Source organism: Cygnus atratus, chromosome 6 (assembly GCF_013377495.2).
Source record: "Cygnus atratus isolate AKBS03 ecotype Queensland, Australia chromosome 6, CAtr_DNAZoo_HiC_assembly, whole genome shotgun sequence".
Classification (NCBI taxonomy): Eukaryota; Metazoa; Chordata; class Aves; order Anseriformes; family Anatidae; genus Cygnus; species Cygnus atratus.
In genome coordinates, this window is record NC_066367.1 from 26,113,585 (window position 1) to 26,130,577 (window position 16,993).

At 53.0% G+C, this 16,993-nt stretch overlaps 1 protein-coding gene across 5 annotated transcripts in view; it reads left to right on the forward strand.

Annotated features, from left to right (window-relative positions):
- Positions 1-16,993, forward strand: part of CLASP1 (cytoplasmic linker associated protein 1) — a 164,669-nt gene that overhangs the window by 16,042 nt on the left and 131,634 nt on the right. The window lies entirely within an intron of this gene.

Genomic DNA, 16,993 nt, shown 5'->3' on the forward strand with positions numbered 1-16,993 from the left:
CAAAGCGGCATTTGACTATTCAAGAACCAGAGCGAAGAGTCCCAGTTACCAGAGCGTGGAAAGCAAGGCAGCTTCTTGCCAGCGGTGTGGCTGGGACTGCAGCTACAGGAGGATCAGTGGGAGCGGGCCCGGAGCTTTACCTGCATGTGACTGAGTTCTGCCGAAGGGCTGGGTTTGGCCTTGTGTTCGCACGGCTCCCTCTGACTGCCGGCAGGTGACACAGTCACGTTAGGTCTCGTGGGAAGAGTTACAGCGAGTGCGTCGCAGTTCATGCAGTGACACGAACAAACACCTGCTTCCAGCAGAACTTCGTGTCTTCAGTGCTTAAATGAAGGGATGCCACCCGTGTGTCCTGCTGCGCCTTACCGCTTCCCTCCCTGCCCCTCAACAGACAACAGAGCCGGGCGTGTTCTCATCTTTAATCAGACTGCTGTGGCCACAATGGTCCTCGGGCAGGTGCTGGCGTGTACTTCTGGCTTTTAATGAAGGCCCCGGAGAAGCTAGCTGTGCACCTTGTGGAGGTGAGAAGGTCCAGGGAGCGCTGCAGCGTTGCACCCTGCGGGACGAGGGGTGCCGCTGGTGTGCTGCCTTCATGTGCGTGCCTGAGCTGCTTGGCCCCCAGAAGGAATTTCTCCTGCAGGAACTTGGTGCCGTGTGGGAAGCTACGAGTGCACGTGGCTTTTGGAAGGTACCTGCTCTTACAGACTGAAATGTTGCATCTGCTGGCTGGCTAAAGCTTCTCACCCGGGCCTGAGTCGGTGGCCTTCCTGGAAGTCTGCCGTCCACCTTAGCTGTTCCTTCAGGCCTTCAGAAAGCTGTCACCGTGTAGTATGGCCAGACTGTGAATAAGATACAGTGCTCTCCTTCTGGAAGCCTCCACTGGCTCTGGTCCCCATCAAAATCCAGGCTTTCTCGTTGATCTTAGAGGCCTGCTGCCTTCATGTTGCGTAGGTCCCATTCTCTCCATGTGATTTCATCCGTCTGTCATCTGGAGTTTCCTATTCTAGTGAGCTTAACGGAACTGAGTGAGGAGCTTTTCCCACACAGAAGGGCACGTGTGGTGAAAACTTGTCTGAAAACCTCCACGTGAAGGTGAGGGGAGCTGGCGGTACAGGTGAGTGGGAAAGCAAGGGCAGACATCTCGGGCCAAGTGACAGCGCTGTGGAGGTGCAGAGATGAAAACCTCAGTGCATGGAAATGCTGGAGGAGCATGGGGGCGTGAAGAGAAGGATCACCCTAGGCAAGATAAAGGGGTAAGAAAATTCCCCCTGCAGCAGCAGTGGTACAAACGGGGCAGCACCACAGTTGGCAAAGCTGGAAGGGAATGGATATGCCGTAGCAGAACGGGCTGCTGAGAGCTGCCTGAGCGTTGGCAGCTGGTTAGGGCAGGTGGGAAAGGCAGGATCTCGGGTGCTGTGGGAAGCGCTGCAGGGCCGGGGACCTGGTGAACTCAGGAGGTCTCCTTGGGGTTCCTCGGCAGGGAGAAGTCCCGCTTCTCCTGCGGTGTGCCTCTGTCTCACGCAGGAGGTCACATAGTCTGTAGGGTGACATAGTCTGCTCCTGAGGTGTTAATTCTCGAGTCTGTCAGTGTTGCTTTTTAATGACTGTGAAAGTGGAGACGGATGTGGTCCGTGAGGGTGAGCTGGCTGAAAGGAGAACGGAGAGGGAGATTCGGTCTAAAAATGCATCAGAACACGGAAGACTTGGGAGAGAGAGACCTGGAGGGGTGGTGGGAGGAAAGGTCTGGGGAAGGAGACTGGCGGAGCTAAGGCTGGGAAGCAGGCAGGGCTCAGCAGGGCTGCAGGAGAGGTGCTGGATTGCTTCGGCAGGTTTTATCCCCTGATACGGTCAAAGGGCAGAAGTTGGGGGCTGCTCCAGGGCTTTGGCGAAAGGGACAGTTGGCTGTGTGTGTGCAGAGACCACAGGCGGGGGGCACGGCGAGGGAGCGGGCTATTTCGGGTACCTGCTGGGGTGTGGGTTACGCTGCTTTGCAGGGCTCCGCGTGCCTGAGGTTGGAGGCTGCTGTCCAGGGGCGCCTCCGGGGACAGCCCCGGCGTCTCCTCGGGCCTTTCGCCCGTGCCAGCAGCGGGCAGAGCTAGCGGGCACTTTGCTTCTGCTTCCTGTGCTGTGAGCTGAAATGGGCAAGCGTGCCTTCTTCTCTGTGCCATTGCCTTTTTATGTAATTGTGTGTAAATAGTAGTGCAATGGCTTCTGTTCTTCTTGAGGAAAATAGAAAAATCTGTCTTGTAAAGAGTAATTTCTATAGTTATTTCTGTGACCTGGAAACTCCTTGGCATTGCTTTGCTCACTGTGGTAAGCAGAAGTGCCAAGGATTTAAGAAACGTGTGCTTGTTGAGGCCGTAACGCCTCTGAACAGTCCGTGTACCGGCAGACAGTGTGCCTGGTCGGAAAGTCCATCAGCCAGGTGTGTCACTTCTAATTTTTCTCCAAAAGTCCTCAGTGGTACCAGAATGAAAACGTTTCAGGGTAAGCGTGTGCCTTTTTTAGGCTCCACTGGACTTCAGACGTGAGAAAGAAGAGGTACTGATCTCCTCCTTCCAGAGCCTTCAGTCCCTAACACGAGTTTCGTGGGACAGGATTGGGGTAGCTGACGGCCTGCAGAGGTTTGTGGTGCGTCCCTGCTGTTTGCACGCTCTCGGGCTGTGGGGCTCGTTCAGTGCTGCCACGGCTCTAGGACGGTGCTGAGCAAAGGCTGGGCGAGGTGAGCACAGGCAAAGGGCAGCGGCTGAGGGCAGGGTGCTGATGAGATGGTCGGTGTTCATCGGGGCGGGAGGCGAGCCAAGAAAAACCTCGGGGAGGGCAGGGAGGCGACTCGAGCCTGTTCCTTCTGCTTACTTCAAAGCCATCAGCAGACGTAGGGCGCTGGCGTCTTCAGGCTGGGAGGAGGGCAAAGAAAGGTGGTGCTGGGGTGGCTTCTGGGGCATCAGGCGGGCGCTTGCGGCAAGTGAGAGCAGCAGTTTGGGTAAGGGAACGTATGCCAGGAAACAGCTCTACAGCCAGACTTGGCTGAGCAGCAACAAAAATGCTCCAAAAGCTGCCTCCTTTAATCAGGAAAGGTGTGGTGGGGCTGGGACAATGGGGAGTCTGCCGCTTCATTAGCAGCTCCTGCTGCCTTAAAGTCAGACAAAACTCAGATTGACCCCACCTGCTTAACACAGGCCCAGATGCAGGCTCCTTGGAGGTGGGGCATGATTTGGGGCGAATAACAATAGCACAGCTAGCTTCTGAAAGACCCCTCTTATTTTTCTTAGGTTTAACTCTTGGAGTGCTTGTAATAAGTATTTGGGGGTAACTAATCCTATTTATTCTTTTGTTACACAAGTCAGAGCGTGGTTGAAATTTATGATTTTCCCATTCTCCTTATTGGAAGGTCTAGTAGATGAATCTGTAGTTCCTTGTGATGCTCTAAGTGATTTTGAAGTGAAAACACATCGCTTTTCTTAACGCAGCTTTTTTTATAGCCAATTAAATGCAGCTTTGGATCAGCACTTGTCTCCCATGCCCATTACCAGGCATTGTGTGAATATGGCATCTTTGTGAAAGACGCTGTGTTTTGTGTACAGATCGTTATGAAACAGAAGATGGGGAGAAACCATACCTGTTGTGTCTGTTCTGTGGTGGTTGTGGGGTTTTTTGGGCTGCCACAGAATTGCCACAAGGACAACGAGAGCCCTCTCTGCACGTTTGCAGCCCGGTGGAGTGCACCGGTTTCTACCTGTGATCTGGCCCCGTGGAACTCGGATTATCACTCGGGGAGCTATAAAGGAAGCGAGGCTATTGCCTGTGGGCTCGCATTTGCGCTGTAATAACTCACATCCTCACCAGCAAGGGGTACAGGTAACATACACTTCTGAGATTTGAAAACCACTGCACAGAAGTCTTGGGCGGGAGGCGGGAGGGATCCTTTCTTCTGCAGGTGAGAAAACCGCTTACATCTGCGTTTGGTAGGGTGCGTGCAATGCTTATATTGTTAATGAAAAATAAACCAGTGTTCAGAATTCTGAGCTCTCATCTTCCTCCTTTATTTGAGTTGAAGATCTTAAACCAGGTTAAGCCCTGATGCTGCTCCAGAAGAACTGCGTTATTCACAGCACAGAACTGGTGTCAGTGCAGGAGGGGACTGGCTGGGACTGCATGAGCTGTACAGGGCAGGATGTCAGTAACGGGCCGCATGAGCTCCTGCTGCCTCTAAAAATCTGTTCTTGGTTGTTTTGGAGAAAATTCAGAATCTCGCTGGACTTGAACAGAATCATTGTGGGTGTAAATGTCCATGAGGAAAGCAGCTGACTGACCAGAATTGCCAAGGGAATTGTGCTTTGGAGCTGAGGCTTCGATGACGGAGGGGTGTTGTGCCCTTGTACAGGCTGCTGCTTGCTTTGGTTGGTGCTGGTGATCACCTGGGTGCCTGAGTTGTGCTCCAGATCACATCTGAATGGGATCTTGCTCTGTAGCAAGTACAAGGGCTCAGAACGAGGTGTGTGGAAGAGCTCCCAGCAGAACTCGGTTTTCCCAGGACCTGCGGCGTGGTTTGGGTTCCTGTAAGGACTGGAGGTGCACTGTGCTCCTCTGAATGGGGGCTGAGGCTCGGCAGGGAGGGAGATGGCAACGGACCCCAGGTAAGGCCGAGGGGAGCCCTTAGCCACAAGATCGTCCCCTGCCTCGCTGGCAGGCTCAGTGTGTTTGCGGCTGACACACTTGAGCTGCCTGTGGATATTGTTTTCATCTTTGTGTCTGTGTTTTGAGCCTCTGCTGTTCCGTGCTCAATTTAGGAACACTTGCATACCTGTGAGATGGATCCTCTCTCTTTTATCTGGCATCAAAAGATGAAAAGGCAACTTGAAAAGAAGCATACGTTGTTCATTTGACTTGCACAGGTAATCTTCCTCTCAGCGCAGCGAGCTTTTGCTGAGAGCAAGTTGGTGTCTGGGCACAGGAGTCTGCCGGGGGAGAGGCAAGGAGCGAAGTGTGCCCGTCCCAGAGGGGCTGCAGGGCTCCCTCTTGTTGGCGCTCTTTTATTAGGAGTGAACGACAAGTGATCAGTCTGCACTGAGGATGTTTGAGCCTCACGCCTTAGTCTTCAGCTGGTTTTCCAGGCCTGCTGGGTCTCGGGCTGTGGGGATGGGCCGTGGCTGCTGTAGTGCTCCCACGCAGCACAGACCGTGTCCGTCTCAAACGCTTGTGCTGGAGCCTTTTGGGGGCTCCTTCAGTGCAGATCGTGCTCTTGGGTGTCTTTAAAACAAGACAAAACAACAAGAAAAAACAACCCTTCCTCCTAACAAGTCCTGCCTGCTAGGAGGAACCCCTGCTTCTCCCCAGTCTTGCAAGACCTGATGTAGAAATCCTTAATGCACATTCTTTTCCCCTACATATCCTGGAAATGGTTGGGTTGGAGATGCACTGAGCTTCTGACTGGCACAGTTAATGCTATGCACATCCTGAAAGTCTTTGATGCTAGATCAAAAGGAAGAAAATAAAATGGTTTTGGAAGGATGAGATTAATATATTTTTTTTTAACTCTGCTTTTCATCCAGAAGGATCTGGAAGTACTTTTCAAACCAGCAAAATGGCTAAACCCGTCACTTTAGCATGCTGCTCTTCACCTGCTTTAATGGTGAGCTTGGCGCAAACGTGGCTTGCTGTCAAGGGAAGAGGACTGCTGTAAATACTGATGCTGTGCTCTGTAGTCACCAGGCAGTCGTGCAGAGGGTGTATGTAGTCGGTATTTCACCCAGTGGCACGGCGATCCGACAGAAAACCACTTGGAGGCAGGCCAGTGGATTTCCTCTCTCTTGTTGGCCCTGTCCTGCCCTTGGGGAGGTCGGTGAAGCGCATTGTGCTCAGGGGGTGAGTGCCCTGCCTCACGTCCTGCGCCCCCTTTCCAGGCAGGAGCCTCTCTTCTGCTTCCCTTGGCTTGCCTTTACAAGCAGCTTTCTCTTTCCCATCCTTTCTTTATGGATCTGCAGACTTGAGGCCTCGTGGGACCCGACTAGAAAGCGGTGCAGGATACTTGCAGTGGGCCCCGCTCCCAATCTGCCCTCTTAATGGGAAAGAAACTGCCCCGAAGAAGTGCGACTGCTTGTGGAGCAGCGTGCAGGTTCTTTCTCACAGCCTCCTGCTTCCTGTGGAGAAACTCTTCCTCCCGTCACTTCCTTTGCCAGCAGCTCCTTCACGTTGTGTGGCTCCCGGGGCCCATTGCTGCCTCTCTGCCTACGGTCTCTGCCCACCGCAGCTCCGGCGGACTGGCTGCCCAAAGCTGTCACGTACCAGGTGATTTTGGAGCCTCCTCGGCCCGCTGGACGTGGCCAAGAGCAAGTGGCCGGTGTGCGGTACCATCACGGCCGCTTGGAGGGAGAGGCACAGCGCCGGCGTGAGGAGAACACCCGCCAGCGGACCTGGGGGGAGAGCCCTCCTCTGTCTGCCTCGAGGAGGCTGGCAGGCAAGGAGGTGCTGTGCTGGGGAGGAAATCCTGGGCTATTCCTCACACTCTTCTTCTTCCGCCTTCTGTGTGCACCTCTGAAGATTCCAATTACAAGCCAGAGACCATCTGTCTGGGTTGCTGGACCGTGGGGAGCCGAGTGGGAAGCGCCTTTCTCCTGATGCAAAGGCTTGCTGGGGAAGCAGGTGCCCCTGCGGGGCTTAGCTCCGGGGGAAAAGGTGTTTTCTCTCCTGCTTGCATGTATGTGCAGGTGTTCAAGCTAAAGCCAAGCCACATGCAGATGCTTCTCATTCCAAGTTAATGATGCTTCGTTCCCCCAGGTCTTGAGGAGGATGCTTCAAGAAGGGAGAAGTGAGCTGGCAGGATCCAGTTGCTGGGCCTGCTCTGTTTGCCCAGCTCCGGAAACAACCAGAGTGAATTTGCTCAGGAGCCACGGGAGGGGCGTAGCTGGGGCCTCAGCAGCGGTTGGTTGTGCCTCCGGCATGCCGGGCTCCTGGGAGGTGGATGGCAGGAGGGCAGAGCCCTGCCGTTCCCCCGTCCTCCCCTCAGTGTGTGGCATTTTCTAGGTTTGCAAGAATCAAACCGGTGTTACAGCTCCCGGGTAGCCACCGAGCCCGACCTGTGAAGGAGCTGCGTGGGTTTTTTGTAACGCCAGAGGAGAGCGATAGCAAAGAGCAGTTGACACGGAGGAGCCTGCTTTTGGCTCTCAGCTTGCAGCAGTGTGATGACCCGATCCAGGTTAGCAAGCCGCAGGTCTGCACCGCAACCGGGCTGCTCTGAGTGCCCGGGAGCTGGGCTGGCACGGGCTCGGTGCAGCTGGCAGCTCTGCCACGTACAGCACGGGCTGCCCAAACGCAGAACGTCCTCCTCGTGAGCCTCTTCTCTGACGTTCTGGGAAAATGTGCTCGTTAAACTGGAGGTTTGGTTGTGCAGGCTTCTGGTGATGAGTTAAAATCGGGGCTGAGGCCAAGCCCCCTGCGGTTATTGGGGTGTCTGTGTGCTGGTGACTCAGGGGTGCCCTCGGGGTCCCTGTCGCTGTGAGCCGTGGCCTCCTGCCCCCCGAAGCCAGCACAGGGCAGGGGGGTGTGCTTCGGGGCCTCTGATCAGCTCGGAGGGAAGGTGCTGCCTGCAGCATCGCGCTTGGGAAACTGCCAGTTCCTGTGGCGTGGCACCGCTTCGTGCAGTTCAACTGAAACGCGTCCCTGATGAACTGAAGCGAGTTTTATGTTGCTTTGTGTGGCCTGGGGACTTTCTGCGTGGATCAGCTCGCGTGTAGTGCTGCAGACAGGGCTTCAGGTAACTGGGCAGGGGCCGCTCTGGGTTGGTCTGGCCCTAGGAGCGGGCGTTGCTGCGGCAAAGCAGCACAGCTGGGTTGTACTGAGAGGGAAACAGACGGGGCTTGCTGAATGTGCCAACATCGGTTCCTTTCATGCAGTGCCTGGCACGTGTGGTCTGTAAATTAGACGTATGGGTGATCAGAAAGCTCTTCTGAATAGCCAGAAGTTTCAGAGCTATTGTTTGCCGTTCAATTACAAAAAGAACAAACGTCCCAACCATGAGGAGTTTCATTGGGTCTCGGAGCAGCTCAGCGTGAGGGAATCCGAATACCTGCTTGCCTCTTGCAGCAAGAAGGAAGCACTTCTCTGAGAGCGAGCCTCCCTTGTCTGGTCTTCCAGGAAATGTCATGTCATGCACGCTTCCAGCTTCTGAGTTGGGCCCAAAATAGTCGTGTAAAGAAAGTCCTGTTGCTTCTGTTTCAGTTAGGGTCACTGGTGTAGGGGTAAGGGTCCTGCAGGGAAGGAAAGGATGGATGTGGTTTGGGTTTCAGGCACAGCAGGACTCTGCGTCTCACCTTAACCGATCCCCGCTCCGTGGCTGTCCATTACTCTTGAGCTAAGCCAATGTTACAGAGTTTTGCTAACCAGGGTGTCAGCTTTGCCCTGGGGGTAGCTTTGATTTGCCAGTGTAATTTATATCTGCAGTGGGTTGTTAATAAGAGTCTGGTGCCAATTTGCCTTCTGGTGTTTGTGCAGAATGTTTACCAGCTAGTAAATGAACTTTTTTGGTGCTATTTGTGTTTCTAGTGGCACGGAAGAAACCTGGAGGCTCTGTGGGTGTTGTAATGTAGGGGACCTTGGGAAATGGTCTCATCCAGTTCCTTGTTCAGAGATGACAACCCAATGTGCCTGGATGTCTTGTCAGACATTTGTACGACCTACGCTTAAAACAGGTCCTTTGAAGATTTCCAAGCCTCCTGAATTTCCCCGTTTCAGTGCCCTTCTGCTCGTTATGCTGGTTTCCTTTCCAGCTAATCTACGAGGATTTCTCTTCATCCTTCTCCTGGATGATCAGGGAGGAGTTGATCACCACCCTTCTTGCTGAAGTCCATGGTAGGAAAATGTCTCTGGTGGTTCTGCTGTGGCTTTTTGCCGGCTGAGACTCGTCACGTGTGCTTGCAGTGCTTTGGCTGTGCGAAGGCATCCTCCCATTGCTGCTCTTGGTGGGATTCTGGGATTAGGGCACTCTTTTTTTTCCCATCCCTGAAAGGTGAAAATAATTGAGGGGTGTAGAAGAACCTCACCTGCCCGCAGGCAGAGCTGTGCAGAGGCAGGGGGGCTCTGTAAGTACCCCTTGGGGGTGTAACATCCTCATTAGTTAAAGATCCTCAAAGAACAATCATCTGCTTTACACTAGCTGCTGTGTCGCAAGCGAACGTGGTAGGATGAATTAAAGGCACTTCTGGGGAGGGGGGATCTGTCTTTGAAATAAAAAGTTTATGCTCTTGGATTATTTACCGAGTCTCTTCATCCACGAATCAGCAAGGCACCTGTGAGGTCAGGGCAGAGCGGGGGGACTCCTTAAAGAGCATTCGGGCTGCCTGGTAGGCTCCGAGAGCTTAGTGTCTGAAATCTGTTTCTGCAATTGCTCTTTTTCCCTCCTAACACACTTCAGGTAGCCTTAAAGGGCTGAACTAAGTCATCAAAAGGTCTGAAACGTGCAGCGACTGATCCTCCTGCTGTTCAGCTCCTGGGGGGAAGGATGTGGGTGCAGACAACTGGCATCAGGTTCGGTGTTCCTGCGGGTCTGACGGGTCCTGCAGCAAGCAGCAGGTCGCCTTAACGGCATCGCAGTGCCACGTCCAGCTCCAGCCCTTAGGTTTGGCTGATGAGAAGTCAAAATGTGTCGAAAGAGTGCAGGGTCTGTGTTCTCTTGCGGTTCTTTCCTAAAAAGAAAGAGTTAAAGAAGAATCTGTGCTCCGCTTCCCTTTTTCTGTGTTTGTGGCACCTTTGATGTATGAATGGGAAGACGAGGCACAGAATGTGCATGCATGCTCGCAAAATATTTTCAGTCCTTTGAAGGAGGGAGGAGAAATCTCTTTAAATGGCGATGTGAGCGTACGGAGTAGCTCAGCGTGGACGTTTTTCCTGCACGTATGGGTCTTTGGCCCCGCTGTGTAACTGGGCCGCGTGCTGGCACGGCCCCAGCGCTGCAGGCAGGCCTCTGTGGGGTGGCCAGATCAGACTTTTTCCAACATACAGACCGTACTGCTAGATCTCACCGTGACAAGTTTATGATAGTAATAACGCTCCGTAGTTCCAGATGAGGATGTGAAAGCTCTTGAAAACCACCGGTTTATATTTTCCCCCCATCTTGCGAGGGTGCAGGGAGGTGCTGTTAGCCCCTATTTTACAGGAGGAAATAAATGAAGGGCACAAAAGAGGTATAACTGTAGTTGGATTCCCTTTGCGATCACTTGGTGCTGTTCGTTTTGTGGAGAGTCAGCAAGTGAGCTGTCAGACTTTTCTTACAACGTCTGCGCTGAAGCAAAAGCGGTCACTGGATCTCCAATCAGCACCAGGAGCGGTGTTATCAGGAAAGGGTATTTTATTTCTTGGTGTTGTCCCTGGGCATCGCCACATCTTAACTGCTCTTTGTCTAAGCGATGTTTGCTGGCCTGATGTGTGAAACTCCATCTCTGTTCTTCTGAAACAGGCGCCGCAGGAGGCTCGCAGGCAGCAGCTCTTCCTTTTCCCTGAGCGAAGTTGCTGTTGACACAGACTGATAGAGAGGAAGAGCAATTGGAGCCTATCGCTGTGTACGGCTTTGAACTTTTTACTTTTATCACACGTTGTCAAGTTAAACAAAACCTCCTAGATAAATAAACCAAAAGCCCGGTGGTGCTCTTTCGTTACTGAGAAGAGTGTAGCGATTCCTGCTGTGCCTGGAACTCGACACACACACACACACACACACACACAGACACACACACACTGTTTGTGCTGCTTGATCCGTGTCGTAGCTCCTTTTCACCTGCGTGAAACTGGTGAAATGCGGGATTGGCATGGGTCGGATCACGTAGCTGGAGCCTTCAGGGACCTCAAAGAGTCGTCTGTATTGTGCTTCTGTGCCTGGAGAAGGATCCAAAAAAAAATAATCTGTGTTGCTATTTCGCTTCCTGCCAGCAAGGTCTTGGTGGTGACACAGAAGCTCATTAAATCCATTCATAAATTAACAGGACTGCTTCTAACTAGAATACATCAAGCTACTGGGAGTTTTAATGAACACTTGAAATTAGTGGCAGCTGAAGGCCTAAGATGTTGAGACTCAAACAGACCAAAGTGCTTTGTATAAGCGTGACCAACCTGATCTAATTTGGAGCAGTGGGGTGGGGAGCGTGCTGAACTGCTGGCCTCTGGAGCCCCCTTGCAACCTGATTTTACTGGTGAGCCCCCTTCTGGCTCTGAAGCTTGAAGAGTTTTTGTCTTGTGCCTCCGTGCGGAATGTGCAGTAGGGCTGCCTGGGATGGGAGGAGACAAACGGGCGAGCTCTTCAGGTCAGCTCAGCGGCGTCACGGTGCTGTGCCTGGCATCCTGGCTGCCTTATTTGAGAATCTGCCACGACATCACCTCTTGGTTCTTGGAGCTTCTATGCTTTCACTTACGCATAAAACGCATTCCTTCATCATTTGTTTCCATCCCAAATAATGAGGCACTTTTTGTTTGGAATAGTTGCTTCAAAGCTGAGAAACCACCCTCAGTTTTGGGAACAGGAGGGCTTGCGTAACGTCCAGTCGGTACGGGTAAAAGGGATGAGGCAGCATGGAGGAGAAAAGCTTCGAAGATGTGAAGGGTGCTTGTTGGAGGCATTGGTGCCTGTGGTGCTGCTGATTTCACCTGGAGCTGGCACCTAATTTGCGCGTTAGAAAATTTCACCAGGCCTCTGTTAGAATCCCTTAGTGGCTAAACAAACAAACAAACAAAACACCGGCAAAAATCCTTTGAACCTGCCTATGATGGCTGGTCCGATTGAGTTGACTGCTTTGCAAACTACAAAAATTTTTACACTGCGTTAGTGGAACCAGGTGATTTTTAACTGCAGTAATTCGGAAGATTACTGTTCCCTTTCCTCTTAGGGGAAATGTAGCTCGGATCCAGCAGGTTGTAGTTATTTTTCAGCGTTGCTTTTTCAGTCTTCAAATTTGTGCTGTGTGTGTAACAGCTTCCCCCTGTTGTGTGACACCATCTTTTTACTCAGCTATATTCAGTTGCTTAATTTCTTGCATTTTTATAAAAGTATGCTGTGCTGTTCACTTTGCTGTTAACTGCTTGTATAAAAAATCTGGTAAAACAATGTGCGTCCTGCTCAGCAGAACACTGTTAGTTGACAAATGTCCAGTGAGAGTAAACCTCTCTGAGAAATGACTGAATTGCAAACCAAGACAGCTGATCTTTTAAGCTCGCAATTAAAATAATCATTAAAACCCGTTGTCATGTTGAAAATAACGCTGGAGCTGTGAAGGAGAGCAGAAGGTGGTGAAGGCAGCGGGAGGTGAGTGGAGGCGGACGCGCCGTGTCGGCGTCGGTACAGGCTGCGCTGGGCTGGGTGTGTTCGTGTGGCACACGGAAGCTTCTGATCCTCCGATGTATTTCTGTCTCTTAAGAGAACCATTTGAAATAATTAATCCAAGAGCTGATGCTTCAGTTAAACACTGAATTCATTCCCTTCTAGTATTAACCCGCGAGATGTGAGGGATGCTTTCTGTGGATTCCCAGCCTAAGAGAGCTCTTCCAGTGCAGATGAGACACTGCAGTGTTGATGGGAGCTATTTGCCTCACCTGCTTAAACGTGTTTCTAGAAGTAGTTAGAGAAGCCAAATTGTGTGTGGTTTGTCCCTATAATTTTCCGCTTGTGCTATCAGCCGCTCTCTGAGCTCGTTCTTTCCCCTTCAGAAAATGCTGGCTCCATCACACAGCGCAGGACGAAGAATTCCCTCCTCTTCCCTTGAGGCATTTGCACACAGTTTTATTTCCTTCTGCAGGAATTCAGCGACTCCTGCAAAGCCTCTGAACTGATTAACACCCCTGGGGTGATGACCCCAACCATTTCAGACCCGAAACGTCAGGTGCCTCAGCCCCTAGGTCTGTGCGGGTAGGTAGCCTGCTCGAGATGGCAAAACCTGTCTGGGTTTCTGGCCGTGCGCAGTGTGGCCTGAGGGTGTGCCCGAACTCGGGTGCGTTGTGCTGCACTCTTGTCCTGTAGCTGAGCCTGTGCTGGAGGGGACTGAGGCTGTCTGCCTGCAGCTGAGGGAGGAGCAGAAGGTGGGAGCTCGTGTGGGAGCTCGGCAGAGCCGTGCTTCAGCTGTTGCTCCACATCTCGGCACTGACAGCCAACAAGGCAGAGGGACGGACGCGTGGGTCAGGGGGAGTTGAGGAGGGGGGAGCGCTTAGGAAGGAGAAGAACGCTCGTTTCCTGTGCGTTTGGGGCACGTGGCGTCTGGTTCTGGAGCGTGCGGAGAGCATTGCCGTCAGCTCGCCCTTTGTTTTAAGCAGGCACAGACCCTTTGCATTCGGGCGAGCAGCTCAGTGGTGGGACTGCAGCTCGGAAGTCTCCTCTCCACCTACGTGTACCTTGGGGCATCCCTCGAGGGCACTGCTTCTGCCTGGGCTGCTGCACCTTCGCTGGCCCCAGGGGGCTGGGAGCAGGAGGTGCAGAGAGGCAGCACGTGGTGAGATCCTCCACACTTACAAGTGATGCTGCTTCGTCCCGGAGGCTGGCGTCTTTGTGCTTCTCCTCACGTCTGGCTCTTTCCCTGACGTGTCAGGGTCCCACTTGGTTCTCTGGGAACCCCAGCTTCCAGTTTTGTCACACCAGCTTTTGAAATCCTCCTCTCTTGTGATGCTGAGCACTGGAAGAGCTGTCCCAGAGCTACTGGACGCGTGTTCAGCACGTGCTTGATCTGTTGTAGGTAAAACTTGCGTGAAGATCTGCTGAGCGTGGTGGAAGAACACATTCCGTGTGAAAACGTTGCTTGGATGCTCCCGTTTCCCAGCTGCTGTGCCAGTTGCTGGGAGAGCCAGCTCAGCCCTCGCTCTGCCCGGAGGTTGGTTGTACAGAGCCGTGGCTGAAAGTGGCACTCCTTTATGGCTGCAGGTGAGGAGCACCTGAGAAGCCTCTTTGTGTTGCTTTTTGGGGCTGTTAAATGTAGCCTGGCTTTCACCTTTTCCTCCAGCTCCACTGCCCAGTAAATACTTTGTGCTGTTCTTTCTAAATAATTGAACCTCCAAGGCTCTCTGGGAGCTATAAAATCAGTTGCTTATTTACTTGGCTGCTAGCAGCACTTCTCAGCGCTTCCCAGCCCTCTTTAGCAACAGAAAGTGAAGAAAGGCCTTTTCTGGCAGAAACCAAGGGGGAATTCCAGGCAGGGATTTTGTGCTTACCCGAGCTGGAATTTGGGCAGAATTCAGGCCAGTGCCCTTGCGTTAGAGGTTGTTACAGGCTTTCTGCGTGGCCAGCTGACCAGAGTTTCAGCTCTTCTCGGAGACCTGGTACCTGCTAGCGCTGACTCTGTCGTGCAGCAGTGTTTGCTGAGGGCTTGGCCAGCAGCCTGCTCCAGTTGGGCGGCAGCAGCCAACCTGTGGGCTAAAGCAGCGTCTTTACAAGAAGAGAGTCCTGCTGAAGCGACATCTTCCTCTGTGGAGGAGGCATTCCCTCACCAGCTGGGCTCCTTTCTGCACCTGGCATCCCTCTCCTCGCCTACGTGGGCAGTTATCTCGGTGTGGTTTTTCTTTTTGCAGCTAGCAGAGGTATCTTGGATGGTTCTTCTTTTCTGCGTGGAGTTTGTTGTTGTACCGTTAGGGTGTTGGGGATTACGGCAGCGTTTCCAGGTGCTGTCGGGCCCCTCAGAGGCATTTCTGCTTCCATCTACGATGCGCTGAGCATTTTCTGTTCTCGGAGGTCTTGCTGCTGGAGTTGGGGTCAGCACTTCTGTGCTAGGAGCTTTGAGACGCCCCAGCTAATACGGCTGTGCCTGCAGGCAGATTGCCAGCGTGGTTTCTGGCTTTCTCTGAGCACTGCAGCAGGCTTTCTTTCCCTTCCAGTGGGGTGGGAAACACCTTGATTAGGAAAACCAACCCGGGCTGTTAACAAGGCACGTTGCTACACCCGGCGATTTACTGGCTGCCATAACAAGGGCTTTCAGGGTTCCCATGGAAGACAAAGCAGAGCGTCTCGACGTCCCTTTCCTCCTTTCCCTGCCGTACTGTTGTTGCATCTCCGTAAGAGATGGCCCCGCACCCAGTGCGTGATGCTTCGCTTTGCCTCGAGCTCCCGAGGTGCTGCTCGTCGGCGGGGGGCTGGGGCTGGCCCCCGGCTCCTTCACCCCGATGCCCCCGGCAGCTCTCCTGGAAGCGGTGTCCACACACCGCCAGTCACGCTCCTTTAGGCCTCCGCCCGTTTTTCTTGCTGGCTTTTCTGTAGCAGTGACTTCGTGCTCTGTGGTGCCTTGCCTTAAGCTGCTTTGAATTTCTGATGCGTCCTGCCCAGGCTGTAGCCCTTACAGCAGGCCAGGGCTGTTTCTCTGTTGGTTTTTTTTTTTTTACTGGACCCAGAAAAACGGTTCCTAGGATTTTCTGCTTTTGAGCAAGAAAGGTCCCCTTGTGTCCTAAGGGTAGCTGTACAAACCATCCCTGTGGTGATCGCTCCTGACGAATTTTTCCTTAATGCTCCCAGCGATAGACTTGAGGCCCCCTGGGATTTGCTCCACTCTAGAGCTATGCATTATTTACTGAGTTGCTCCTCTCTTCCCAGATCTGTAAACGAAGGAGGGCGTTCATTAACCGTTTCTTTTGCTCGTTTTATGGTTTCATTGCCGCTAGCTCGGCCGTTTGTCAGGCAGCCTCTCTGCTCGTGGGCGTTGCTGCGCTGCGGGCTTCAGATGGGCTGGTTGGCTGAACCGGGGGCTGAGCGGTGCTCCTGAGGTGGTGCTGCTTGGTGCGTTTTCACAAACAAGAGTTTGAGGGGATGAGAAATGCTCCGAGCTCTGTGTTAGAGCAGCGGGGGGGCTCAGGGCACGGGGATGCTCCCTGCTCTTCTCGCCCCAGAAGACCTGTGGGAAGCTGCTCTGCTCCTCACGGCGTACGGGTGAGGTGTGTGTGAGAGTCTCGTGGCTGGGACTGCAGCGTGTGCAGAGGGGTCGGGGAATGGCTGTGTTGGAGGGCAGAAAAACCCGCTGAAAGGGTTCTGTAGGGATTCTTCCCTGTTCTCTGAAATCCAAAACAGATGTCTGGCCTCTGGTCGGTATCTTAAAACAGAAGAAAAGTCGGTATAGGACCGCTCTGTTTGGAAATTAAATTCCCACATTCATTAATTAAATTTTCTAAATCCTACGTATTTAGAAATCTGTCTGTGCATGATGAGAAGCAAGAGGCGGGTTTTTCCACTGGGAAGCCATTCCAGGAGATTGTGGTCCGCGTTCCAGTGGAAAAACTTACATCCCAGCCAGGCAGCTGCTCCCGGAGGTACTGCTGTATTGAATGACAAATCGATGGCCCAGCATCCAGAATTGTTTGTGACTTCTGAAAGCGGTGTCTGACGGGCTGGATGGCAGCTCATGGCTCCAGAGAGACTCGGAATCGATAGTCCAGGGTTCTTCCCCCTGCTCAGCTCTTTTGCCACATCCTGGGGTCGTGCCGGTGAAAGCGATCGTGCTGCTGCTGCGTTTTTGTTGTTTGATGCTCGCCGTGCAAAGCGTGCCCGGCAGGGTAGCGCACGTGGCCGGGGGCTGTGCTGAGGCTGTCGGGCTGGGGTCTCGTGTCCGTCCGTCTGCCGGGGGTTGTGTTACTGCCACCTGACCCCACACACGTGCTTGGCTTCAGGACTAAATTTGCACACGCAGGGAACATCTCTCGCTAGATCTTGGGTGCTCCGCCCTGGATGTTTCATGTGCTGAGGGCGGTGAGGGGCTGTGCCATGGCTCCTGCGCTTGTGGCTTGTATTGTCTGGGGAGAGTTCTTTTTCATCCATACGCTGGGCTTGTTTAGAGTACAGAAGTGCTCCTCCAGGCCTCTGCGTGTGAATCCAAGGTTATCTAAGAAACATTTAAAAATATTAATTGTGCGGCTGAATTCTCTTACGATTTCATTTTTGCGCTTTGAGACTCCAAGTGTGCGCTCTGATACGCGGGGCTGCCTGCAGGCCTTTCAGTGCCACCCAGGTGTCACGGGCAGGTGCTTCGGGTTCTTGGAAGTGAATTTTGAT